Below are 27,944 nucleotides of genomic sequence, written 5' to 3' on the forward strand. Positions count from 1 at the left end.
GCTCTCGCCTGGGGCAGCTAAGCCTCATGAATAAACACTGTTGACTCCAACTCTCAACAAAACAATTACACATTTGTTTTTAGAATATATTTTCTTAGCCTTTCCACTTGCAATTTTTGCTACTATAAACTAGCCGGGACAAGAATAAATACCTTTGTGATTCTCTAAACATCCTTGTAATTGCAGTACTTCACTCATGAATGTGTATTTCAACAGAAGAACAGATCCCAAGTGATATGAAGAAATGTTTCTTTGAAGTAACCTTTCAGAATTAGATGCAAAATATTTACAGCTAATTATTATTACAAGAACTTCTGTACACACTGCCAGCTTCAGGAGTGAAAGCCTTACCCACAAATCCAGTTATCTTTGAAGAAAGCAAACACAAGGAGATGGGCGAGACTCACATTTAGGGCTCCTGCCAGGTGTGGTCACCAGCGTGGTGCAGCCCCTGGGGTCCCCCATCTCCGCACAGACCTGCCAGCCCTCCCGGACCCCCCTCCTGGCAAACCCCACTGCAACCACCTTGCAAATGGGACCCCAAAAGGGATGAGAGGGTGCTTCTGTGTGTCAAAAGTGCCTGCCCAACTATCTCCTGGATGCAAATGAAAGGAGTGGCAGGATTTCTGTTGTTGGGGTAAGTCTAAACAGAATGGCAGTGGAGGAATCCAAGTGCAAGCGGGTGCATAATTCCCTCCCACCCCAAGCACCCAGCTGTTACAGCAGCCAGGACTAAACCTGGAGCTTTTATGAAGACAGAAGATAGCCCCAGCTGGCTCTTACAGGCTCAGGTTTCTCGTAAAGATGGGTGCAGAAGTAAAGCAGAACTCTGGTTTCCTTCTGAGGACAGCGGTGGAAGGAGAATAATGATTTACTCAGCTTTCTAAGGACTTTTCCCCAGAAAACCGACCTACTGCTGCAAACCTGAACAATCAACCACCAACCACCATTTCAAAGTACTGAGCCTTAAACCACAGTTCCTCTGTTTAGTACAAAAGATTTTGGCTAATAAATACACTTTTTTTTCCCCTTAGAAATGCTTCCTAACTGGAATATTATCCTCCTTCTCGCTTTCAGTGTAAGGATGAGAAAGTATGGAATGGGAAAGTAAACAGAGAGCCTGCTACCCTGTACGGGCGACACTCAGGCTGCGGATTTGGGAGCGACTGAGCAATACGTTAAAACAATACTCGTTCCACATTCGAACTCAGAAGACAAGCAATGTTGCCTGCTCCTATATGTTATTTATATATCGCGTTAAGCAACAACGTGCAAATGAGTTGGAGTACAAAATATCAGACATGGCAAGATGTTACAGTGCAGCACTACACAGCGCAACACAGATAAGTGACTCTCCGTATGGGGCCCTGTATCCTAGGAGTGTTTATACTTGATTGTATAATTGGGACCACAGCCAGCTCATCCTAAAATATACAGCATGAGTACAGCTAGGCATTGCATCTGTAACATATACAACTTTAGATGTCAAAGCATCTTTGTTTGAAGTCAACAGCAATAAAAACTGCGTTTGTACGAGAGCTTAGCATGTGGGAATACATATTGCAGGATGTTAACACATGGCCCTCCTCAGTTTGCTGCTGCCAAAAGTATGCCTTTCAAAATTGGGAAGAGCATGCCAATAATCTGTAGGATATTTTAAAACTTGGAGAGATCTACAGCAGTCACCCAGTATTGGAGAAAACTCTTTTGGGGCAAATTTACCTTTGGTAGAAACTGGCATAACTCCTTCTGCTTTGAAAGATTTGGGTCCTTCGCATATATGGACATGCTATGTGTAAAAAAAATAATCCACATACGGATTTTTCTGTTGTGTTTCACTTTGCAGAACCTTTTCTTAGTCAGTGACCAATTATTCACATAGATAAATGAAACTTTCAAATGTATACAAACTTTCAAATGTGCACAAACCTATCTTTTTAAGGTTGCTATCTTGATGTTATTTCATTAAGGTACACAGAAACCATATCAGAACTGTGTTAAGCTTATGGGATTTCTGTCAATTCCCTTTCTGGATATTAAACTTTAAACAAATATTATGATTGTATTCCACAGACTTGAATGGGCTGATGATTTTGAAAGTGCTACTTTGGCATCATTGTGCAGCTCCATTTCTTTTATGTATGTTTTGTTAAAACACAAAGAAGCTCTATTTATGAAAAGCCAGTCTTAAATCTATAGTTTGTGAAGCCATAATTTGTGGTTGCAATTGTGGTTAATTTAACAAAGAAAGCCTTTTGGTTCACAGTGCACCATACTTACTATTTTTCATAAACTATCAGAGAAAAAAAAAACCCCTCCAACATGTCAGATATATGATGATCCAGCAATGTTGCAATTTTCCAACTCCTATTTTGTGGTATACCATATTATATGCACAGGAATGCTACATCATTTATTCTGGAGCACAGCCCTGTAATTATTGCTGGCAAACTACTAATTACATACCGCCATCAAATCTAACAATTTTCCCAATAAAAAAAAATAACTACTTTCGTGTGGAATATAGCAAATACAGCCATAAGTGCATGCATGTTTTTATTTTAACACGCATGCCATATGGTATTGATCCTCCACTCATATATGCTTCACCTAAAATATCTCTGCAGAGCACAGGATTCCGCAAGCTTTGCATTATGGTACAACGCCATGAGGCATGAGAGGTCTGAGCCATGAACTCTGGCTCTGACCTGGTGTCTCCCCTGATCTGAGGGCCAAACCCCTCGTCTCACACATTTTTTGCCTTGGTAGAATTAAGATTCAGGCCTTGCAACAAAACAGGGGTCTAGATCTCAAGTTCACCAAACTCCAGGATTGTTGTGTTTGGAATTTTGTCATTGGTTCATAAGTAGAAGCTACAATATGGATCTACTTCTCTGTACCCTGCCGAGAGCAATGGTTAGCGCTGCGGAGAAAGCCTGTCAGCTGGTCAGAAACCTGCTTCACTGCATCCCAAGGAATTCTAAGAGCCGTGGTGAATTTCAATCGCAGAACCACACAGTTTTGAGTCACTTCTAAGGAAAAAAGGAGAGATTGTGGGGCAGAGGGAGCACACAACAATATTTCCCCAAAGATAATGCCCTACATACACTGACATTTCCAGAGATCGGCCACAAATTCTGACGGTGTGCAGCAGCCCCACCGTTCCCTTGCAGCGCAGGAGCAGCACGGGCAGAAAAGCAGCAGATGCATATTGAAATCTGTAAGTGCTTCTTCTTGAGGCTGTCCATGCCTAAGCCACTCGGGTGATTTAATGCATGCCTGTCCCATGCCAGGCTGCCCGTGGGCTGGCAGGGCACTACCGGAGGAACAGTGCTGCAGTCTCCCAGGAAAAACGTGGGATGAAGTGGGAGCTGCTGCGCTGCAGGGAGCCAATTACGGATTTGAGGCTCCAGGCTGCCTGCTCGCAGCATCTGCCCGAGTGGCTGTGGGGCTCCTGCGCTCGCAGCCAGCAGCAAGCTTACCTCGCAGGGCGGCGGGTGCTGCTGGCAGAGCTCAGTGGTGTGCCGGCATGCAGGGCGGATGGGGCTCTTTCCCCCAGCAGCACATACTGCCCTGGAGGGCATCCCTAATGCTCTGGGCTACTCCAGCAGCCAAGGGCAGGGGGGAGAAGCCCACACCAGCATCAGCTCCTACTGCATCGTTTTTCTACATTCACAGACCCTCTACTGGCTTGGGGGGGGCTATTCTGACAGGCAGAAAAAAGGCAAGAGTGGTGCCAATTCCCCCCGACATGACTTCCCCCAGACTCCACCCTCCTTGAGCAGTGCATTTCTGACTTGGCAATCAAAACATCTGTGAGATTCGCTCCCTTTTAAAAATATGACAAACAGCATAGGTATGTGAGACAATTTTCTTAATCTTTCTCAATTTTCTCCTGTTTCAAAACTGCAGTTAAAATTGACTGCAGAGCAAAACCCTATCCTGCTTGTTTGAAGGTATGGAGCGACGTAAGGAGCTTGTTGCACACTTTGATGATAACGTGTGAAATGAAGCAGCCAGGGGCGCTTGTGAAGGATGTCAGAAAAATCCCACTGGAGTACAGTAACCTCAACGGCTCCATGGCAGCACAGGGCACGTGCTGCCAGCGCAAAGCTGCACATCACTGCAATATCTGGCGCAGTTCTGGTAGAGCACGGGCTATTTGCTTAAGTTTCTGGCGTTTACTCCTCAATGTCCTTAGCAGCTCCAACAAGAATAAAGCATGCTTCGCATGCCAAGCAAGTTGGCTGATCTTAGTCACAGCCTTGGTCAAACACAAGGAGTTGCTTGACAAGAAAGAACTGCAACTAAAACCATTAAAAAATGTTAACAGAACTCGCAGCTTGCAAGTTGAGTGTTGTATCTGAAGCCTGACAGTCTTTGGGAACTACCCTCAACATCCACTTCAACAGGAGTTTTCAGGCACCAACACTCCTTTTCCTCTTTATATCTCTGGTCTTATTTATTTTGCAGCTACAGAAATGGTCTGGTTTAAGAAAGAAGTGACAGGTATAACACTCAGCTCATACGGATAACTCTGGAAAAAGAGATTTTCTTCCCTGAGTCTACTATCAGGTTTCCTGCTATCAGTCGAGGATTAGTCAGCTAACATGGCATCTCTGTTGACATACATCTTCTCCCCACAGCTAAGAAAGCTTAACTACTTTATACACCAGAATATGCAATGGTTAACCAGATACTTGGAAAAAAGAAGAGCATCTCCTACTTATTAATTTATAATTCTGCTTTTAGTATTGAATTGGAATCCACAGACAAAGAAATAAGCACCCAAAACCCTCGTGCCTCTAAAATATGCTCACATGAAAAGCTTGAATTACGGTTAGATAAATGAACAGAAGAAGTTACTTGGCTGGTCTTGCAAGCGCACAGAATCCATTCAAAATCTTGCATATGTTTTCTTCTTCAGCATATACACATTACAAGGATTAAACAGAAAGGGAAACTTACAGCTTTAGACACACTTTGTGTCTCAATACCAACTGCAGCACTAGCTTCTCTGCAAGGATTATCAAGGCTACACCCCCATGCAGCTGTCAGTCCCTGGGGCTGTAATTCAGCTATCCTGCTCTCACTCTATCCATCACATTTACACAAATCCCCAAGGTGGGCTGCCTTCTAAATGTCTTTACCTTGTGCATTATCCTGGGGCTTAACAATCCAATATTGGTGCAGCCAAGGATAATTACTCTCCATTGATGATAAAACACCCTGAATCCTGTCAGGCATGGCAATTTGCATCTTACACTGCTGAGGATCAATAGATACAACAAAGGAGTGAAACCTGATTAGATACCACTGCCTCTCAATGGAAAGAGCCGATTGTTTTGCAGGGTTGAAGTCCTGGTTCAAAGGGAAACAGAGGTTTCCCATTACAACACGGTCCCCAAACACCCTGTTCGCCTAGAAACTGCTGCAGGGAGTTTGAGACTTGAGGAGAAAGTAGGTGAACAACCGCCCAGGTCTCACAGCCTCCTGGTAAAGGAGGAGCGCTCCTTGCACCAGCGTGGCTCACGCAGTTTCACCGTAACCCAAGAGAATACAATGGACATGAACCGTCTGGAGCTCCAAGAGGTTCTACTGCCCCCCCGGTTTTACAGATTCACAATATAAAGAGGTAAAGTAACTAGCTCACAATCACACACTGCTTCAATAACGAGCCTCCAAGGTGGCTATTGGCACTCCAACCTGACGTGGTTCTGACACATCCTTTAAGAGCGTGGGCCCAGCAAAGAGCTCCTGCCCTGCCAAGACAGCACAAATGTCATATATATTTAAAATAAGGGACTGCAGGATTTTTCAACCACAACTACCCAGGTAAGCAGATGTATGAAGGTGGAGGTGGAATAAAGAATTATCTCAACCCATGCAACAGCCTTCTAACATTAATCTAACGCCGAATCTGATCAAAGATAAAGAAGAGCATGGGTGAACTTTGGTTCCCACATTTAATCTAGAGAGACATCACAAGCTTCCGCCTCTTCAAGTCTTTATTTGGAGGCCAGTAACACATTGACAGAAAACGATGGTTTGGCTGACGGCACTGCCGGGCTGCAGGCAGGGAATGCATTCCCGCTTGGACGTGATTCTCCGCTGCTGACACTCCCTGGGCTCAGCTGTGCCCATCTCCCACAGCACGCCCAGATAAGCGATACCAAAGCTCAGCCCTGGGCTGCAGACCAAGAGCTCCCAGAATGGAAGTAGCTAACTGTGTTAAATCTGGATTTTTATTGGGTTTTTGGTGGCAGAGCTACATTAAGCAGGGACTGCATCTCTCCATGCTCTTGCCAGACTGAAAGAAATGCAGTCTTTTCTTCTGGGGAAATTAGTCGGTGAGGGAAAAGCTGAATTTGGGGGATTCCCAACCATGTGAAAGACAGTGTTTTAAAAAAGCCTCAAAACATGAATGATGCAAAAAATAAAACATCAGGAAAAGAGCTGGGTGTATCTTTTCAGAATGCGTGCTCTGAGCCTGATGAAGAAGGGCTCAAAACAAGAGAAGAGGAAAGCAGAGAAGAGGAGAAAAACTCTTCAGGAACCAGCTGGGAATAGTCTGTTCTTATCAAAACACATTGCTGACACAGACCTGTCACAGAGCCAACATCTGCTCCCAACTTGCAGAGTCAGTCTGAGGCATGCTGAGCATCCACTGCACACTCAGACACAGGAACACCAAGAGTTGACTTGGCACGTTGGACATAAATGAGAAGAGCTTCTGAAAGTGCCAGTGAGCTCAACGGGAAGGAAACTTGCTCCTTTGATGGAAAACCTTTTTATTTTGACCTACAGGCAAACTTGCAGATTTTCTCTGCAGAAAGGAGTCTCTTCCAACATGGGAAATGGGAAAAAAAGTGTGATCCTGGACCTCTGACACATATGGTAGTGTCTACTGAAGCCAACAGGGGGGTTGCATATGGCAAGCCTGAAAAACTGAGGCTCATTAGCATCATGGCATAGGATTATCACTATTTTATGGTCATAAGGATCTGTCTCTCTCATCCTGATGGCTGCTTAGTGTCACTTGATGCAGGTGCCCCATATCAATACCTAAGAGCAAATTTAATATTGGTGAGCAGTACCAACCCCACATCTAAAATCCTTTGTCTCCCTTGCTTGTGCAATGGAGCAGAAGCATGCTTTCCCACCCTGACCTCCTACTAACCTGACATCTACCCCAGACTGATTACCTTAAAGGCTTTCACTGCCCTTGTCTGCTTTGATCCCCAGCATTTTTGGGGTATCGGAAAGGATGTGCAAACAGTCTGAGACACCACCACCACCGAACAGATGGCAACTCTCCCACCTAGGGCGAGACACCAAACATCATCCGTTGGATTCTCACACGAGCATCTAGCTCCCAGCAGTGCCTGCGCCTCTGCAGTGGCACTCCGCATCTATCCTGCATTGTGGGAACCCGTCACTCATCATGAAGAAAGGGACGTTATTATGGCTTTCCATCTGTCACTGCAAAGTGAAATGTAACTTTGTATTGGGCTTTCCACTCTGCACTCAGGCATGGAAGATTTAGAGCTTGCTGCTGCTCTGTATTTGAAATGGGAAATGGGAGTGGAACTGCTGAGTCATGAGAACAGGGGCCGGTATCACCAGCCGCTTCTTCCCAGGGAAAGCCACTAATCCCCTCTGATGCACCTGGGCGCGATTGATTCCTCAGGATTCCCGCACACTCACACAAGCTCTGACTGTCAGAGGTGCATCGATTTGTTCGGCAGTAGAGAACAGAACAGATACAATGGAGGTGATATTTAAGGTGATGATTGCTATGGGTGGGTGAAGATAAAACTGTATTAAATAAGCAGCCATTAGAACTTAAAACTGAGCAGCTCAGCTGCCCGCTCCTGCCCTCTGAAAGGAGGATGATAACACTGTCATGTCTCTAACACAGGTGAGCAGGAGCGTAATGAATTCACAGGGTGTAATAAACCTGGTGGGAACTGGCTGAAAATAGACTTGTGGTAATAATACATCCTCTTGCAACACGGTGCACTCAAGGACATTGTCCTCGTCAAAATGACATTATGTATGGTGGAAGAAAACAGAAGGAGAGCATAAATGTGGGGGCCTTATAAACAGCCACGACCAAGACCCAACAAGAGCATCCTATTAAAGACAGTGATGCCGAACCCTCGAAAACAAATGTCAATTAGCAAAACTGCCAGGCAGAGTTTGCCAGGAAAGCTTCTGGTCATCATTAACTGCTCCGCACAATTGGAAGGGAGAGGAAAGGGGTCAGGATAAAGACCTATTTCCCTATCATTTCATCACATCACTCTTCATGTAAGCACCCTGCTGACCAGCCTTCTCCCAGAACTTCTCAGCGATTAGCACCACGCTGTTTCTTACTGTGAATTCGAACAAGAGTAGCACAAAGCTATCAGCAGGGACTTCAGTGATCAGAAACTGCTCAGCCAATTTTCACTATCATTTTTTCTATGTCAGACAAATGCCTATTGTCACCGGGCCTGCTCCTGTGGCATGTTGAGAGCTTCCGCAAATTGCAGAGACCCCCGTCTCTGATTTTAAATCCTTAAAATGTTAGCTCTCACCTTATAGACTAACTGATGAGCAAAGGACAGGGAGCCAGAAGCCACTGGCAGTAATTCTAGCTATTGATGTGCAGCGTAAGTATCCTGGGTACCCTGCCCCTGCCCCAACCTTCCCTGCCTGCAGAACAGGGATGGAAAGTAGCAGTATCTCCCCTGCCCTGAGGCAAAGGGAACACAAGTTTTTTTCTAAGATGCAAAGTGCTAATTGCTAGTATTCAGACTGCAGGTCTTGGTGCAGGAATTAGAAGTAGCAAAACTATGCAAGCTACTGTTGCAGTCCCCAAGAAAATGCAGGAGGGATTTTATTCGTCTGTTTCACAGAAAGGTTTCACTTCACCTGCAAAACAAAACCTGTGTGCTACCAGCAAGTTTTCTCCTGGAACGGGAACCTACTTCTGCCTGCAGCCCTGTTCGACCCTGCAGTGAAGCCATGATCCTGTACTTAGGGGATCACCATCAGCTGCGATGGGAATGCCACCCACTGATGTGATGTCATCGTTCAGCTGTATGACACTGGTGGAAGTGGAACAAGAAGGAGCAGATGGACTATGAAGTGTATAACCCTGACCTGATGTCATTAATGCTATTTGATAATTGGCAGAGGTTGCAGGCCTTACAGGAAAACAAGGGAAGGAGAAATGGGTTTGGGCAAATACAGGATGTATTTCAGAGCCTCCTCCAGCCTGCAGATTTCTTTGCAACACCACATATATTGCATTTTTTCTTAAAGCAGCCACTGTAGGGGCCAGGGCATTGTATAACAAGAAGAATGGTCAAACACAATTTTAATGTGTCTAGTAAGGCAGAGTGCAATACTTATATATATCAAAACAAGCAATGTGCCAAAGTGCCTGATGATAAGGAAGAAATGTGTCCTCAATCAAGAAAAAACAGTTTAATGCTCACACTGGGAGCAGAGTATTACACAGACACCGCTTTCTCCTGGCCACGTGAATTTAAGGAACCCTGCTGGTAACTGAGATTCCTTGCAGACAATCAGACCAGAAGCAAAATGTTATAAATTCTTAAGGTACTGAATGACGTGAGATACATCTTCACATTTTATACAAAACTGAGAAGGGAAAGATACCATGTAAGCATCTGAACTCCCATACAACAAATGCCATTTCAAGCATCATTTATTATGCTGCCTTTCACAGACTTTTACAGTCCTCAATATGGTTAGCAATTCCAGCTGACTCGTAAAGCGGTTTTAAAATTCATCACTGAAAAGAATGTTTATCTCTGTGTTTTCTCCAGTTTGGGAGTAAAATTAGACTCTTAAAACCTGGGGATGGTGTGTCTTTAATTTTGTTTAGAACAGAAAATAACTGCAATATGAAAGGTTTAATGAGGTTAGAAATCTAAAAGGAAATGGAGTGGGAATAGATTATCAAGAGAAATAAAGCCAACCGCTGGAGAGTACACTAATATTAAATATTAGGTTTCTAAACCAAATATATATAATCCATTTAGGGACTTAATGGTGGTTCTCAGAAGCACATTTATCTACAGCTTATGGTTCAACAACCAATATTATAACTCCATTTGTCATTGTTAGGCGAGGGGAATAGATGTCAGGGAGGCGAGGGTCAGCAGATGAGGAGGAGCTCGGAAGAGACTCAGCTACTGAACGTTACAGACGGCGCTTGGAGGGGAAGGGCTCGCCTGCAGATTTTTGGCTCCACACTGAAGATCTGTTGGCTGCCCTGAAAACGTCCCTTTACAAAAATACTCCTTTTTTTGTTTTCCTCATGAAGAACAAAGGCAATGTATTCAAGCAGGGAATTGCCTTAAATTAGGCTTTACACCCATTTTTCATTCAGCAAGATACTTATACCTGTGCCTAACTAAATGTGGGATTACGCACTTGATTAAAATTAGCGACATGCTTAAACTACTTGATGAATTGGGTCATTAGATACCCAAGTCAATATGAGATAAGGAGCTCTGGAAATCAAGACAAATTAAAAACTCAAAAATGGATTTTGGTTCTTAGCTTTTGGCACCTATGTTAACAAATTTACAGTACAGGCAAAGATTTAACTAAACCTCTTGATACTAACACCTAAACCGAAACCCCTGCTCTCCTTCCAGCTCTCCTGGGGCATAAGGGCGATGAGATGACCAGCTGTGGGAAAGCTCTGCCTTCTGCAATTCGGCTCATCTTCAAGTAGCCCCTGAAGCTGCATGAAAAACTTCCACCATTAAGAGTTAGAGACTAGTAGGAGATGGAATATTTAGGGAAAAAATGTGGAAAGATGCATGGTTTTTCACACTTCCATTTTAGAAAAAGCCAAGGGAGCCCTATGTGGAGATACCAGCAACCTGGCAATATGAAGGGAGAGCTGCTGGCTGAATGACAATTCCTCATCACTTTTACCAGGGTTCTCCAGTAAACCCTTCTGTACCACCATAAGAACAGGATGAGATTTATAGGCAGAGCTAATTTTTTTTATTACACTAAATAGTTGGATAAAACACAGAAATGTCAAATGCACCGATCCTTCCTGAAAAATCCTCTGCAGTGGCCTTTCTCTGAGGACTGTGTGACAGAAATCTTGTAGATTTGCCCCCGTTCCACCTGCTGGCCAGCCACCAGCCCCCTCGCCCTCCCTCCACGTCCTGCCTTGCTCCATCCCATCAATGCAGGGGGCGGCCGATGTTCCGTTTCACACTTGGATCGCTGTGTTATTTTGGTTATTCATTGCATTTTCCCTGTCTTTGCCTTTCTGAGAGGACGCCTGCTGTCAGGGACCCACCACCTCCAAGTGAGTGCTCAGCCTGCCAGCTCCAGGCTTCTGGCTGCAGCCAGCAGCTCGCTGAGGACTCCCAGGCGTGCTGCCTTGCTGTTTGCGCAGGAGGGGAGGGAAGCTGAGCTGGGAGGATGACACAGTAGGAAACAGAAGTGTGCTCCTTCCTCTTGAAAGGCTCCAAATCTGCTCCCTCTCCAGCCCCAAAGCACTTCTCGGGCCAATTCTTGGTTGACTGAAATCTTGAAATGTCACCAAGAACTGGAGCAAGGCAGTCCAACGTGCTTGTTTGAAGTGGTCAAAATGAAGTAAAACATACTCCACTACAAATTACTCTTGGCTGATGCTACTTCCAGCACAAATGCTTTTTGCTATCAATGAAATTTTGAGGAAGCTCAGGGGCTTCAGTTAGCACCATATGTTGGCTATCACTCTACTCCTAGGATGGGTATTAGTGGGTTTTTACTACTAACACCATCAGTAACAGCAAGTGAATTATCTGTAAGAGTCACAAATCCATTCTCTGAGTAGTATGACCGAATTCTTTCACATAATTTGCCTGAGTGACAGAAAAATATGTTGCTAGTGTAAAACAAGTCTGGAGACTTAAAATGCTTTTAATTCTGCAAAAAAAATATATAAATAAATGCAGAGCTTCTTGACTTCAGACAGCTTTGAATCAAGACCTCACTTCAGAAAAGTGATTAATTTTGATGTTTAACTTAAAGTGGAATCAGTTTTGCTGAATGAAACCTGTAAACTGTTTTTTTACAGCAAACACAGGGAAGCAGTTTTTCGACATGACATGTCATTAAAATGTGGAATTCACTACCACAGGATGTTGCAGAGGCCAAAATATAAATGAGTTCAAAAAAAAGATTAGACAAATTCACGGGGGATAAGTCCACCAGTGGCCATTAAACACAATGGTCTAGATACGACCTCTGGCTCAGGAAGTTCCTGAAGTGCTGATTGTCAGAGGTGGGGAGGGTAAGACCGGGGAAAGGTTCACCCTGTACAATCCTGTTTCTTATATTCCTTCCTGAGCATCTCCTGTTGACCACTGACGGAGCAGGGATTTCCATGCTAGACAAACCATCCCCATATGGTAATTCCTCTGATCTACACAACATTTGGATCTGAACAAAGCTCTAAAATTTGTCGCAAAGCAGGGAATTTGGTAGCATGCAGAAACGCTGCTATTTTTTTCACATCTTGAAAAGTTTTCCATGATTCCCAATAAAAACCAAGCTTTACTAATAATTTCAGCAACAAGTTATCTTGCACTTCTTGCCACCCCAACTTGAAAAGGAGATCCAAAGAAGATACTAAATGTAGCTGAACAAATTGTTTATTCCTATTGGTATCATGCAGCTGTACTATTATTGGTTTATTCTTTTGATCAAATTCTGGTGAAACAGCCAAACATATTCAGCAGAGTTTCTTGACTCGTATTCCTTTAAGTAATTTAAACAACACCGTGTCCAAATGTCTTGCAAAAGTAGAATTATGACGGCATTTTATGCAGGAGGAGTTTGCTTCAATGGGGTGCAGGCACACAGAGACATAACTCTGAGGTCTAGCGCTCCTTCTCAGACTTATTTACAGTGCAATTCTTGAGCCTTATGATTGTTGGTGCTTTTCTTGAGGCCCATCTCTAAGTGTAATTCTGTGAGAATCTTGGTGCTCGATGAAACAGAAAATGATAAATTTCTAGCACTGTGAAGCTTAAATATGTGATCTAAATGCATTCCCTCATTCCCCAAAAGCTGGGGTAAGGCACAGAAAAAGACCTCATTTAAAACCCAAGACCTCCCCTTAAAAACAAAGCATTTTCTGACACCCATGATACTTGACATGGCTCAAATCTAGTCCCGACCACGACACAACCAAGTCCCGAATTGCACGCACCCAGATGTAGCTTAAATTTCACATTCTGTAAGCCCCCAAATAGCACCAGTTCTTCATCATGTTCTTTAGCCTCCTATCTCAACTACAGCTTTGGAATTAACCTGTATGAATTTGTCGCAAGGCATACTGAAAGTGTCATGAACCAAAATCCTTGGCTAAATGTTAGCCAGAGGCAAGTAATTAATTAAATAGCCTAATTCACAAAAACATCCCGTCTATGTACAAATTTCCACTGGTTTAAAAAACAATTTTGCTAATGTGTGGCAAAACTTATATCAGTTGTTTCAAATTCAATTTGATTTAAGCCCAGTTAAATTTAAATTAAGATCAAGATAAATCGATTTAATCCTGGTTTAAAAAGGAAGATGAATGTCCATGCTGAGTTTTGCATAGTTTAAGCTCAATGATGTAAATCATGTCCTTAGTTACTGACCAGTACAACTGTGAATACAAACAATGCCTAGGTCAGGATTTTTTTTTACTTTTTAGGCCTTATAAAAGTAATTCTTAGAAAATGCTTTTTTTATTTTTTAAAAAAAAGTAGGTTTGTGCCTTTCTTGTTACCTTGTGCTGTACAAAGATCTTGCAAAATATTTTTTAAACAATATGTGTATATACCTACTGAGACTTTATCCACTGCATTTCTAACAGGAGAAACTTCAGCAGCAGAAAGCCTAAACAGCCTGAGTAAAAATACTTTGTTCTTTCAAGCTTTTAATCTGAAGATCCTTCAAGGATGTGTAATTTCATGGATTCCGTAAGTCTGCTGGACAATGCACGACTAGATGTCTAGCGGAAAATCACCAAGATTTACAGAACAAACCAACCCCCCAACTTCCTCTGTCAGCCTTTAGCTTGCTTTATAAATCACACAAAAGTACGTAAGCCTCTTTTTTCCCTTTTAAAGCTACCATCTATACACAACACAAACATTTGTTTCTTTCAGTTTCTGTTAGTCATAAATTTTGCAAAATTAAAGAAAAGGCATGAGCAGGACCTGAGTACTGAAGCCAGTTTGAAGCCAGGTGTCAACATGAATGCTAACACAGCAACCAGTTCCACACCATCAGCATATTTTTAAAGTAGATCTAAATTATTTTTCAGTGCCATTTTATTCAATTTGTTGTATCAAATGTAGTTTTTTTCAGGTCAGATACCAGCAGCCATTTGGTATTTGAACATCCCCTTAATTTCAATCATAGCTATGCTATGGTACGCTAATGCAGTCCTAGCCATTTCGATTTTTATTGTCTTTCCCTAATTTTTCTTTTAGTCCCAAGAAAAGTCTGTAAGTGATAGCACTGACATTTCTTCTCATCCCTGTCAGTTGGCAACAGATGGGAAACTGTGGGAAGTTGCCTACCCTGGGCTCAAAAGCAGCTGAAATCACTGTGATGACCCCAGCAAGATACACAGCAGCAGTGGTCCCCACTCCCAAACTTTCCCCTCTGCTCTACATTTTTTTCTTATCCCCTCGTGGCATACTTTTCTCCTACTTATCTGGAGGCGATGGGAAGGCAGGAAGAGGGTTCTTTGGTGATTTTTTTAGGAAGGGTTTTGTTTCCAACCTATGGCAGCTTCTATTAGGAGGGAAACAAAGAGAATGAGCAGATCCTGTTGTGGTGACGTAAAGCCTAAGAGATATTTCAGGGTCACCAGCTATCTTATGTAGACAACATCTGGGAAAACCATCCAGCAGCAATATGCATACCAGCCCCAGGAAATACTGGTACACATAGACAGAAAAAAAATAAGAGTATCCTGGGTTTTATATATATATAAAACAAAAAAAAATGGGGGGTCCTTTTTTGTCCAGAAGAAAAAAGTGACATATCCACAAACAGCAGCGGAGACTTGCCGGCGCAGGCAGTGATAGATGAGGACTTTTGCTCACTCTCAGATGCATGGAAGAGAATAGTTTTTTGTGTTAAGAGTTCATTACAGCTTCAGCCCTCCTACTGCACTGTTTCCTCTGAAATCAGGGGCAAGATTAAATCTGTTGTAGCGGAGTGCTCCGTAATGGCTCTGACAGACGTTGTTTTTCCTCGGCCTCACATCTGGGAGTTAACCAGCGGAGCACTTGAAACCAACCAGGTCAGCTCTTTAGTTGAGTTTCGTGTCTAATCAGCCAGGAAGGCTGAGGCCTCAGGTCACACATGGAAATCACTAGAGCTATTTAAGTCGCCAGAGGTTATTAATAAATCTCCCACTATTTCCTTAAGTAAATAATTGGAGGCCCATCTTTCAAACAAGTTATGTCTGGCCATGTTATGGTACCAATTTTATCCTTCCTTTTTTCCCCTCACCAAGCAGGAAGAACAAATCTCTGGTGACAACAATGGCAAAACTGTGAATTATAAACATCCATGTGTCTCTCATTTGAATGCCTCCTCGAGTTTCCTTGACAGCTGGGGGAGAGAGAGGCTCTCAGTCTCTCCACCAGAGCCCGAGCCACCGAAACCGCTCTTGCACCAGCAGAGGCTCTGGGGAAGCCACCGGGCGCTGAGTGCCCCCGCTCCCCCCGCCGGCGCTGTGAGGCAGCCAGGTTCAGGTCCTTCTGGGCTGTAGGAAACGGGGGGAAAGCCCGGCTGTGAAATGCGGCCGGAGACGGGGCTCAGGGGGCTCCGGAATGGAAGGGAAGCGCTGCGGGACAGACGGGGTTTGCGGCGCCGCATCCCCCCCCTCGGGTCACGCACAGGCACGGGGCTTAACCGAGCCCAGGGGGCTGCACCCAGGCCTGACACACGCAGGTCCGGAGAGACCTGCAGCCGCTTGTCCCAAGGGCAGATTCACTCGGAGCCACAGATCCCCAGCCCCAGCGTCCCAGAGACCCCGCTCCCTCCCGCACACATTACTCCGCCAGCTCCAGAAGCAACAGACCGCTTTGCTCTCACTGTCGTTGCACGGAGGTAGATACGCATGTGCTTACAGGTGGGCAAGCGAACACCAGCCCTGGCCGCTGCCCATCGCCAAAGCTGCATCGCAGCGGGGACCCTCTGCGGGTGCGGCCTGCAGGGGAAGGCAGGGTAAGCACCCAGAGGGTCCTCACTGCCCTGCTGCAGGCCTGGCAGCAGGGTGTTTCACACCCCTCCTGCTCACCCCGACTCAGACAAACTCAAGGCGAGATGGCTTCTGCCTGCCCCTCCTGCCCCTGCATGTGCCAAGCCACCGCTCCAAGCTCCTTGCTGCTCTCAGAGATATTTATGGCAGCTGTGATAACCCCAACGCATCTTCTAGCTGCCAGATCACTTCCACTGCCACACTGAGTTATGAGTTGCCTTTGAACTTCTTTCAAGATGAGGCAGCCTCTTGGACATGAGGAATACAGAATGGGTGCTTCAAATGAAGCAAGTCTATGTGCAACCACGTGTCTTGTGTGTGTATGCGTACACAGGTATATTCCTTTACAACAAATAATCTCAAGTTTGACTTGAAACAAAGAACACTAGTTCCATCCTTCAAATTATACTGGCAAAACAGCAGGTTAATAACCATTATAACCTTCACACATATAGAAGTATTTTTAATTTGCAATAAAGACCTTTTTATTTTGCATTTTTCAGAAAATGAAGGATCTGCTCCCTCTCTTGACAACACACTGTCTTTTAGAACACACTTGTGATCTACAAAATTTTCGTACTTCAGTCACCTCACTCTTGCAAAGATTAATGCCTTGAACCTAAACCCCCAGTCTTTCAGAGGGAGGATTCTTTTTGTGATGATTGCTTTGCGGCATTTCTAACAGGGGCTATCAACTTTGTTAACTATAACTTTAGGTCTGAATCTCCCAACGGAAAGCAAATTTGAGCTGTAGCTACATACTGCTTCAGCCACGCAGTCCTTCTAGCAGGCGATACTGAAGTACACTGCTCCCATGCCTGCAAACGGGTGGAGGAAAATGCAGTCCTCCCTCTTTGGGGCGTGCTCAGGGTGCAGGAGAGGCGTGCCATGGCTGGACCCCGGGAATCCCACGGCAGGCTGACAGACACCTCAGGCCACTGGCAGCGAAGCTTTGTTCAAAAAGTGACATATTGAGCCTGTGTGTGTGTGAACGTGTGGGTGGGGGAGGATGGGGAGAGGTGGAGGTAGTGCAGCTCGCTGGCACCCAGGCTGTCGCCCAGGCATCACTGATGTGGGCACTGGAGGGAGTTGCTTGCCAATCCTTCTGGCAGAAGAAAAATTGCTACAGATGGCAACTGCCAGCAGGGAACAAACAGCAAAAACAGAGGAATTCATGACAGAAATTATGGAGAGAAAGAGAAAAAAGCATTTCCAATGTACTTGTTTCATCTTTTCAGTTAAAGGAAAACCTGTTATCAAGAGCCCAAATGAACAGCTCCACTAAAGCGGAGGGTGGAAACCACCGTAGGGCCATCACACCCAGTGGAGCTCCTTCAATTAAAAATCTACCGCGCAGTATGCTTACACAGACAGAACACGCACGCATCATATGCATATCTGCTTGTAAAGATTTGGGTGCACTAAATGAGTGACATTATTTATGCACATACATATCTTTGTGGTTGTGGCTCAAGAACTAGGCTGAAGACAAGCAGAATCTGTGAAATTTGCATATCTTTCTTTTCTGCATGACAGAAGGTGCCAGATGAAGATATCTGCTGTCCTATCCACTTAAGAGAGCAAAAGTAGGGATCGGGAAAGGAAAAAAAAATAGAAAAAAAAATGCAGCAAGCAGGAACACTTAAAATGAGTTACTATGTCTGGTCACTCAATCCTTTAAGCCCTGCCAACACTTTTCTGTGATTAGTTAGTAAATCTGACAAGGCCTGCGTTTGTTCACAGTTTATTGACAGAACTGTATTGATAAAGCAATATCCAAGCCTGGGGAAAGAAAGCCCACAATCTCATTTTACTTTCTCAAGTCTTTATTGCACAAAGGTGTTTTTCCTGGATTAATTCATTTTCCTGAAACTGAAGTTTGAATTTTCTGAGAGTGCAGCTCTTATATCATTGCTTAATAATTATTTATCGACTGGGTAGACATTAAACACGGGAGAGGAAAAACATGTCACACACATTTATTTGTGCAGACTTCTGACCTGATGATGCAGTGACATTTGTTTGGAGTTCATGAGAGACAGGACAACAGTAGCTGTGGGGGTTATAATTTTTCCATCCCCCAGAGATACCCTGTGCTTTCCTGTTCCCTGTGCCCCCGCTCATCCCAAGCTTCTTCCTAGAACCCGCCTCCACCTCCCTTGGAGATTTGTGTTGCGGCCATCGTGTCCTGGATGAGACTGCTGATGGGGTCCCTCGAGGACCCATTAGTGCCGCTCATAAACCAGCCAGATGGGGTTTGCCTTGACCGAGCTGCAGTGGGTTGGCTCTGGAGGGGAACACGGAGCTCCCACCCTGCGCAGAGGGAATGACTACATTTTCAAAGATTAGGAGCACTGTGATATGACAAAGTAGGAAGGGACAGGATTAAAAACAGAAACGATTTCATGTCAAAACCACATACATTACTGAAGCCTAATTGCAGCATTTCACATCCAGTTGAATTTTACAAGCCTGATTAATCCAGAGTGTCAATAAAGAAGAGGCAGCATGGGATTGTTCAGTCATTTCAACCCAAAATGAGGGGAAATGGGTTCAGTAACCACCTCTGGATACAGACACCAGTAGAGAGCAAGCAGTGGTGCAACAGCTTTGCGAGATTGGAGAAGGCACCAAACGCTTATTTCTTCATGTTCCTGCTTGAGATTGCAGTTTAAAGAGATCTAACAACCGCTGCTGAAGCTGGCAGTTGACAGAAATTGTTGAAAAAAACCTATTTGTTGGTGTTTCATTTACTGTTTCTCTTTCTTTTTTTCTGTGGGTAGTGGAAATTGGCAGATATAAGCCAGTGAAGATGTGGAACATCACCACCAAAACACAGAATGATAGGGAAAATTCCTTTATCATTTAAGTTAAACCATCATCAGATACCAATGAATCATATCACAAAAGCCTATCTAGGCTTCCCTGGCATTACAAATCCTGAGAGTCCTCTGGGCTCTTCTGCAGTTGCTATTGATTATGACTTTAAAACCAAAAAAAGTCCTCCTTGCTAACAATACAAAAAATCACTTGTTCTAAACACAAAATAAAGCATTTTTCAAAAACGGGCTGAAAAAAGGTACACACATATCTTCAAAGGCTATTTTCACTGCTGTAGGCATGCACATATTAAGTCTTCTAAAATTTATGAAGGAAAGAATAAGTGGGAGAAATTATAACCAGCTGAAAAATAGGCTGTGTTAGGAAGAAGCTAATAAAGTATATATACTTCAAGGGTGACATGTTTATTGCTAATAATCTATAACAACATTGCCCCTTTACTATGCAATACTTATCAAAAAGAAAATAAAATTATTTTGCCATAGGGGAAAGATGTCTCATGGGAGTGAAGGTGACGTCAAGGAGGCTGATCATAGAACCCGGAGCCAGGGAATCCTGAGGTCCAAGCCTCAGGTTCACATGGCTGCACTCCTCACCTGGCAGAGTGCACCACAACAACTCCTCCTTATTCACCAGCGTTGTAGGAAGAAGGGACGTAGTAAGAACCTACAGCCGTATTATCCCAGGCTTACGCAACTCCAGTTTGATGGTGAAACTGGAGAATGGAGCCACCTCAAAGTGTGCATTCACAGCAACGATTTGAGGTGTTCCCAGGGAGAGCTGTGATGTGGCAGAGCTCAGCACAGCTCTCACTCCCCAGGTCTTGTGTCCCGGGGAAGGTAGACTCCCTTCTGCCTGGTGGCTGAGAACTGCTGACACCGTCCAAGGAGAAGCCCAGCTCAACGTCTTTCAGGAGCGTGGTCGCAGCATGCTGGAGACATGACTCAGCCATGTAAGTTCTTACGAGTTTCCTTATTAATACAACGCTGGTGAGATGCCACAGCTGTTGCTTTAGACAAGTGGGGTTGCAGTCTCACAATTCTCATTTTGACTGTGAACAAAGAGCCTGTCCCACTGTGGTCAGGATCTGAGGATGACTTATTGTTAGAGCTGGATGTTGGAAATTATTGCTGTGGCAACACTTTGTTCTGCATCGAATGCCATTTCATAACATAATCATCTCAACCCCACCACAAACATGGACGATGCTCCATTTAGAAGAGCTTTTAACAGTTTGTCAAATGATGTTTTACAACTGAGTTACCTCCAGTCTAGTCTGCTGTTGGGTTGGACAGAAGGAAAGAGAAAGAAAGAAAAATGAAGCTGGTATGTAAACAGTACGTAGCAGCACAGCAGCACTAAAATCAGTGCAGGTCTTCTCCACTGCAGCCATTTCCGAACAATACAAATCAGGATCTCCTCACTACCAGCTTTTCAAAATCCCTCCAGATTCAGAACTGACAGACAGTCTTTTCCTGAAGGAATTCACCATTATGGTGCAAGACTCGATATCCTTGGTTTTTAGAAAGTTTTGAGAATGAAGATTCCTGCAAGTGGGAAATCTGGTTTCACCGAAGACTTGCCATATGGCTCTGGACACAGATCTCAGAATCACAATTTCTAAGAAAAAAGTAGGCACAGTAATTCTGTGTCCCTGAATTTCTGGATATGCCTCTTGCAACCTCTCTGGCCCAACTTGCAGGGGAGCCGAGCATTTGCAAAGCCTCCTGCGGTCACAGCAGTATTGAGTGTCCAACACTTTTTGCAGTGGGTATTTCAGAGGACAGGTCTTGAAAATCGGTCTCTGTACCTCACTTGCATCATCTGTTTCATGGCAAAGCTCATATAGGTCACATCAGAGATATGAGATTTACTACGTTATTAATACCTAAGAAACACTTTGCAACTGCAGGTTGGAAGAAGCTCTGTGCTTTGAAAATTTTTAACTCCTAAATACTGCCATGCTTCCACTGCTTCCAGCAGAAGCAAAACCATCCCACAGATGATGATCTACTCTACAGTCATAAATCTCTCCTCTAACCTGTCCTGTAAGTACAGTTTGGTGGACAACTAAGGTGGGATGTTTATTTGAAGCGCACACATGATGGGAATAAGAGAAGATGAAAAGAACAGGACAGTTTAGGCTCTGTTGGTCTTACCCGTATTTATGTTCAGGCCACCCAATGCTGTTCCGGCTGCACAGGAGAATGTAACACAAGTACAAAATACCGTTTTTGTTATATATTATCTCACAGGGCCACAGTAGGTATGAATGACCTTTAGTTTAAGTGAGAACCAGGCTTTGCATGCAAAAGAGCTGTCTGTTTGACTGTGAGAGCTATTAGGGTCTGGAATGACTTCCTAAGGGGGGGCGAAGAAGCTGTCATTCAGTACACTTAAAGCTGAATTGGACAAGAACTGGAAAATACATTTAAATAGAAAATGCTATCTTGTCAGCAGGATGGATGAAGTGACCTTACAGATGCTCTCCCACTCTAATTTCTATAAACACCTGCAGCTTAGACCTCATGTATGCTGGGAAGGGTCTACCAAGGAAGCCTCTGCTGAAGATGGAGACCCAGCTTCTGCTGACCAGAGAAAACTAGATCCTTAAAAATGAACAATCTGAACCAATGACAGGATTTCTTGTGGATGAAATTGTATCTATGCTGGTGTTTGGTTCTTCATTTTTACTTATTTTAGATCCCGGTCTTTCTGTACATGCTTTGTTGACAGAGCTATGAGCAGTTTAACCTCCAAATAAGCTGCAGCTACACACCAGACCAGACAGTCATGGGCAACACACACAGGCTGCTGCAAACCACATCTGATCACGAAACGTGCCTGGTCACTGTCATTATATGCACAACTACAAGCTCTGCTTATAACAATAAATATTCACTAATCGCTAACATGATTACTCAAAATGCCAGGAGGAGGAGGGCTGCGGAGGGGAGAAACGTGCCCCTTTTATTTTCACAATTTCTCTGAAGTCATGACATATCTATGCAAAACACATTTTCCTACCACATGTGTTGATCTAGAACTAAGCAGGAGATGGATGCTGAAGAGAGCCATTTTCATCATCCCTGGAGAGATTTGTAAAACGAGAGAGGGTTGTTTATTCCCCTGTCTCTGAAAGAGGCATTGGCTCCTTTCCACTTCCAATTTCACCATGGCTGCACACGACTAAACATCCATTTTGACACTAATGCGGAGTAGTGCTCTCTAGTAGGTTGGGTCAGCCAGCTCTCCTGCCTGACTGGTCAAGTGATTGTAAAATCATTAATGGTATATTTTACACCCCACATTTCTTAAAAAAACATAATTACTAGGGAAATTATTCTTCTTTTACTCCAGGATTTTTCTTCTCTTCTTTTTTTACTTTTTCTTCCCCCCCCAAGACACATGTGCTTACTCTCTCATAACAGTCAAAATGAGGTCAGAAACTTGAACATATGTGGCTGTGTGTGCTTTCTCCTCCAACCAGAAATGACAAAGCAGAGTTTGGCAAGGCAATAAAGGAATGGCCACAAATCAGCCAGGATTATCTGACTTCCTTTAAGAAAGCCATAAATTGTTTACAGCAGCATTGGTCTTTAATGGCAGAATGGGGGGTGATGGAGGGGAAAGCTTTAATCTAACAATTTCAACACATTGCCAAAGTCCTTTCCTGTAGTTTACAATAAAAGAACCTCCAAAGCATCTAACTTATGTTGGCTGGACTTTTTTATTTTCAGGGAAAAGCTCCTTCCCATGCTCCTTTCTTCAATACAGAAATAGACTGCAGTGCAATGAGGTTAAGTTTTAAAGCATTAAGCATTTGACAAGAATGCTTGCAAAGATTTTAGCACCAGAAAACCTCTAGAGAAACTGGACAGAGCCTGGGATAATACACAGCAGACTCCTCCAGGCTTTAATGCACTGGGAATTGGAAGTGCATTAGGATTTTGGCTGCAGCTGGGCTTTTTACGGCCACTGGATTCTCGGCACCACTGCCACTAATCATACATAGGTGAGGGGACATGGAGACAGGCACTTTGCTGTGACTGCTACTCACTGTACACTGCAAAAGAGTTCCAAACAGGAAAAGGTGACAGTTAAAAACCCCAAAACTCTGGAAAGAGAGCCAATCTGCACAATTCATATACATGAATTTCCAACACTGAACCCTCCTTCCCCTTCCAGTGTAATTCTACATTCAAAGTTGTTTGGTTTTATCCTTTTGTTCTTGCTTATCCTAGAGGGCAATTGTGAAATTCAGAGCCATCACTGGAATTCGGACAATGAACATTTGCAAAGTTTGAGGGCGCCCATAGCCAGATTTTTAGAGATAGGGTCTATGTCTCCTGTGTTTCTTTGTATATTTTGCCCTTCAGGGCCATTTCCCAGATGGCACTGTAGTGCAACATGTATCTAACACAAACAACCCAATTACTACCTCCACTGCCTGGGATGGAAATCCCCAAAATCCTTTCCTGCAGCTCCTCTGAATGTTGGGATCATCCCTGGTGCTGCATGGTACTTCTTTGATCACACACCCCTTTTGGAAAATGCATTTCTACTGCAGGAATGATGTAAATAAATACAGCACAGCTCACATGGTTTGAAGAGTTTGTTAACAGAAAATATCCATTCCAGACTACTGGCTTCTGAGAACTGGAATGTTTCCAAATCTATTTATCTCATCACTTTACAGCAGCTCTTTCCTCCCTCCTCTTGATATTTCAGAAGTTTATTTGCCTCCCATTATAAAAATAAATACAAGTGCTCTCCCTCCCCAATGCCCAAACAGTAATTAGTTACAATGATTATTATTTATGTTGTGGCAGTGCCTTGAAGCCCCAGACATAGGCTGGGACCTGATACGGTTGTATGTTTGTAAACCCTCCCCTATATGCTATTTAACAGCATACTGCTCAAAAGTGAGTAAAAGCAAATTCTTCAAGTATCACAAAGAAGACTGCCAGCAAAGTTTTCCCAAAGCTCTGGATAAAAATCCCAAGAAGCTGAGCGGTTCCCCACGCCGCAAACTCTAGCTCTGTCAGGAGTTGGTCATCCTAGTTGAATTTGTTGTTTGCTTGGCTGAAAACAAACTCACGAGGCTGAAGTACAGTAAGGCAAATGTACAGTGTTGCAAGGGCAAGAGGGAAACCATTCCTTTCTTGAAAAGCTTTTCTTTAATAATTAAGGCTGAAAAATTACTTGTATTTTCCCACGCACTGATGAGAAAGTTAGAGGAAGGAAGGAAACACAGGAAGACCTGAACAGCACAGAAGCATAGGATGAAGTACTTTTATGGATAATTGCCATGTAACTCTCTGTTTTGTTTCTGGTGCCTAGATATCATTGAGTAAAACTAATTAGAAATGCAATAGATAAATGTACTCAGAATTCTTCACATCCTCTGAGTGGTTCCAATACCACCCATCAGGGACTCTGCGTTTGCCGGGTAGGCAAATGATTTTCTCATAAAAGGCTGGACGACTCTTATCATGGCTCATTTTCTCCTTTAACCTATACTATTACTGCTCCTCCTCCTACAAAATGAAATATAACACCTGTCAGTGTTGTAATGATTCCTTAACTATAGATGCAAGTAAAAAGCAAAACACACACACCCCCCCCAAACCCTCAGCACAGAAGGCAAGATGAGCACAGCTAGTTAGCTGTGTCTCTAATTAACGCATTTTGCGTTTCCTGCCAGGTGTGGTCCCCATTTCTCACTCACTGGTTTCCCTCCCCAACAATTTATTCTTCAAAAGCAGAAGCAAGCAATGGAAAGAGAATCTGCAAAATACAAATAATGGAGCAAAATCAGTGGTGTTTTTTTTTTTTCTTGCTGCTCAAGAACTTTAAAGACATTTGGGGAAAAAAACAACAAAAAACCCCAACCAAAACAAAAACCTTTCCACTAAGTAATTGAGTCTGCACTCTTGTATCAGACATTCAATGCTAATTTGGAGTCCTGTCTTATCACATTACAGACAAACACAAGGCCCCTTACATCAAGTGCAACAAAATAGCTACACTCGGCATTATTAATGAAGTAGATGGATTAATTTCCTATTTATGAGAAGCTAACCAACTGGCTAGCTTGCTGACAGCACTATTAATGATCCTTAATGCCCCACAGGCGGTAATGGGTCCCGCTGGGAGATCTAGGAGCACTGCAATTTGTATTGAGGATTTAGACATAACAAAAAAAAAAAAAAATGCCCTCCTGGGAGCAGGCAGTTGATCAGCGGGCGCCCCAGCGGAACACAGCAGACAAATAATAAATGACAGCCTTGTGATTAAATCAAACCTTCTACTTTAAGTGTTAAAGTGTCTGACTGTCACTAACAATCTAGTGGTTGTTAAAGCCTCCCGGGGCCTCCAGGAACAGACGCAGTGAGCTGGAAGGTAAAAGGGGGGGCAAGCGGCAGTGGCAGCAGCAGGAGCCTTGCTGTCTTGAGAAGGGAAAAGCTGCATTAAGGCAGGGATTTAGACAACCACTGAACTCCGTCTCTGCTTTCTGAGGTACCACAGACCCAGGGCACAAGACCCCAAAAGTCTACACAAGCCTGAAAATAAAGATTTGACTTGGGAATGAAACGGCCTGAAGCTTCCCTAATCCCAACTCTCCAGCCCTGAAAATGTGCTTACAGGGGACTTCACAGCCCAGGGTGAGCGGGGCTTCCCTGACGTAAGGTCATGGCTTGGGTAAACAAATGGTCTTGCCTGCTGCTATCTAGGAATTTCAGTTTCCATTCATATGTCTGTGCATTCAGGACTGAAACCAGAGGGCTGTGTTTCTAGATTCAAAAGGGTCAGGTCGAGGTGTGAACAGAAGTCCTGGATGCAACATGGATTCCATTCACTTTGTCTTCTTGACAAATACAGCAATACACGCTCTGTCTTCCTTATATTTCATTTCCTTGCTGTCCTAGACTGATCACATCCTGGGGCTGGGTGACACCTTGGAGGAATCCCAATGCTTTCCCTTCTGGAGATCAGTGTTAAGAGACAGAGATGAAACGACAAGTAGGTGAGATGAAAATAAGCACTCAAACTGTCCCTGCCCATCACCCTCTATCAAAACACCAAAGCAAGAGCAGAGGCTTGATGAGTTAAGGGGGCACGAGGCTGACATTTTGTCTGATTGGGGAAATCATCTCCCTGCTCTTAGTCTCCATTCTCTCTCCATGCCATGACCAAGTGTACACTTCTGTCTTCTTGGGTCTTCTCCCACCCTATTTTAAAAGCCCAGTGCTACATATAGTTAAGGTAAATAATGTGAACATTTCAAACCAGGCTAATCTATCTTTAAAGAAATGTTTAGAAAATCAAGGAGAGTTGGATGTCGCGTACTAGCCATCAGCAGTAATAAAAATACATTCTCGTAATCCAACTCAGGTAGCATCACATTCACTCAAGTGTCTCTCAAATGATGCCCAGACCCACCATTCGGAGGATGATGAACCGCTGTATCTTGCAGAACAAACCAATACTATTAAACTTGCTGGTCAGATTTCTATACATGAGGACTGTATGTATCATTTGCAGATGTTCTTAAAAAAAAAAAAGCCAACAGATACACAGCCCAGTAGGGTAGGTATACATTTCTAAGGTCACATGCAAAATTTTACGGTAAAAAACAAACAAACAAAAAAGGGCTGAAAGCCTTTTCAAATAATATTTCTTACAGTGACAAATATCAGTGAAAAGAGAAAGCCATAAGGAGAAGAGTTTCAATGTATCCTGTATTTTTGTTAAAAGCAAAAAGAAAACAAATATTAGCCCCAGTTACATGCTCACGAGTTAATTGCTGGATATTGACTTTCAGAGATTATATACAACTATCACAATGAAATTCAACTTCACCTTTCTCTTCAAGTCTCACAGAGTTATATCAATACAAAATCAGCACCCATGAAATCAGAATTCATACTGGGCACATACCTAATTTGGGCAGTATGTACCCTAAACACATATTATATCTACACATACTTAAAGCAAAATATCTTATTTCAGTACACTGATAAAATTGTTCAGAGCAGCATCTTTCAGCTACTGGCCAGCACCCGTTTGTGACACCCAGAGCCCGTCTGGCAGAGCCTGTACGTGACACTTGCACTCGAATGAAAGCTCTCTGCTTGTCTTTGGCAGTGTAAGTGCAGTACTTTTTATTTTGAAAGGACGCTACTTGCCACTGTAACACCCATTCAAGCTGTATCTCAGTCCTATTATACTGATGAGAAAGCTAAGAAGGGCACGAGTAATTTGTCTGAAGCTACAGAGGGAGTCATTGGGGGGAAAGGAGCTGGGAATTCGGAGCTCTTCCCCTTCCTCTGCTCAGGCCACTTGCTGGTAATAACATGGCAATGCCTGAACGAGACCCCCAGGAACACCAACACAAACAAGACACATGGTAACGTTGTTCCCCATTCTACCCTCCCACAAGTCGTAAAGAGTGCAGGTTTCAAAGGAGGAAACCTGAAAAATCAAGACTAGCAAAAAAAGAAGAGGAACTTGCACAAGGATTCCCACGCAAGTCCATAGTGCAGGAGTCCCAGTGCAGTGCCCTATCCATGCTGCTTTTCAGGGAAATCTTCAGATCTAATACAAATTTTGAAGGAAAACCTACTGAAGCCAGTGGGAATCTTTCTGCTGACGTGTCGGGTCTGGACTAGACTCGGCATGTCCTCCCCCGGGCTACAGTAACAATGGGCAGTTGTTCCCAGCCTGGCCCCGCAGTGCTTGGAGCTGGGATCCAGCAGGATCCCTTCTCCTCAGGCACAGTGCTGGGAAACGC

General features: G+C 43.7%; 1 protein-coding gene across 22 annotated transcripts in view; it reads right to left on the reverse strand.

The window, feature by feature from the left end:
* FBRSL1 (fibrosin like 1) overlaps positions 1 to 27,944 on the reverse strand; it is a 548,084-nt gene that overhangs the window by 115,076 nt on the left and 405,064 nt on the right. The window lies entirely within an intron of this gene.

This window comes from Falco biarmicus, chromosome 1, assembly GCF_023638135.1.
Source record: "Falco biarmicus isolate bFalBia1 chromosome 1, bFalBia1.pri, whole genome shotgun sequence".
Lineage (NCBI taxonomy): Eukaryota > Metazoa > Chordata > Aves > Falconiformes > Falconidae > Falco > Falco biarmicus.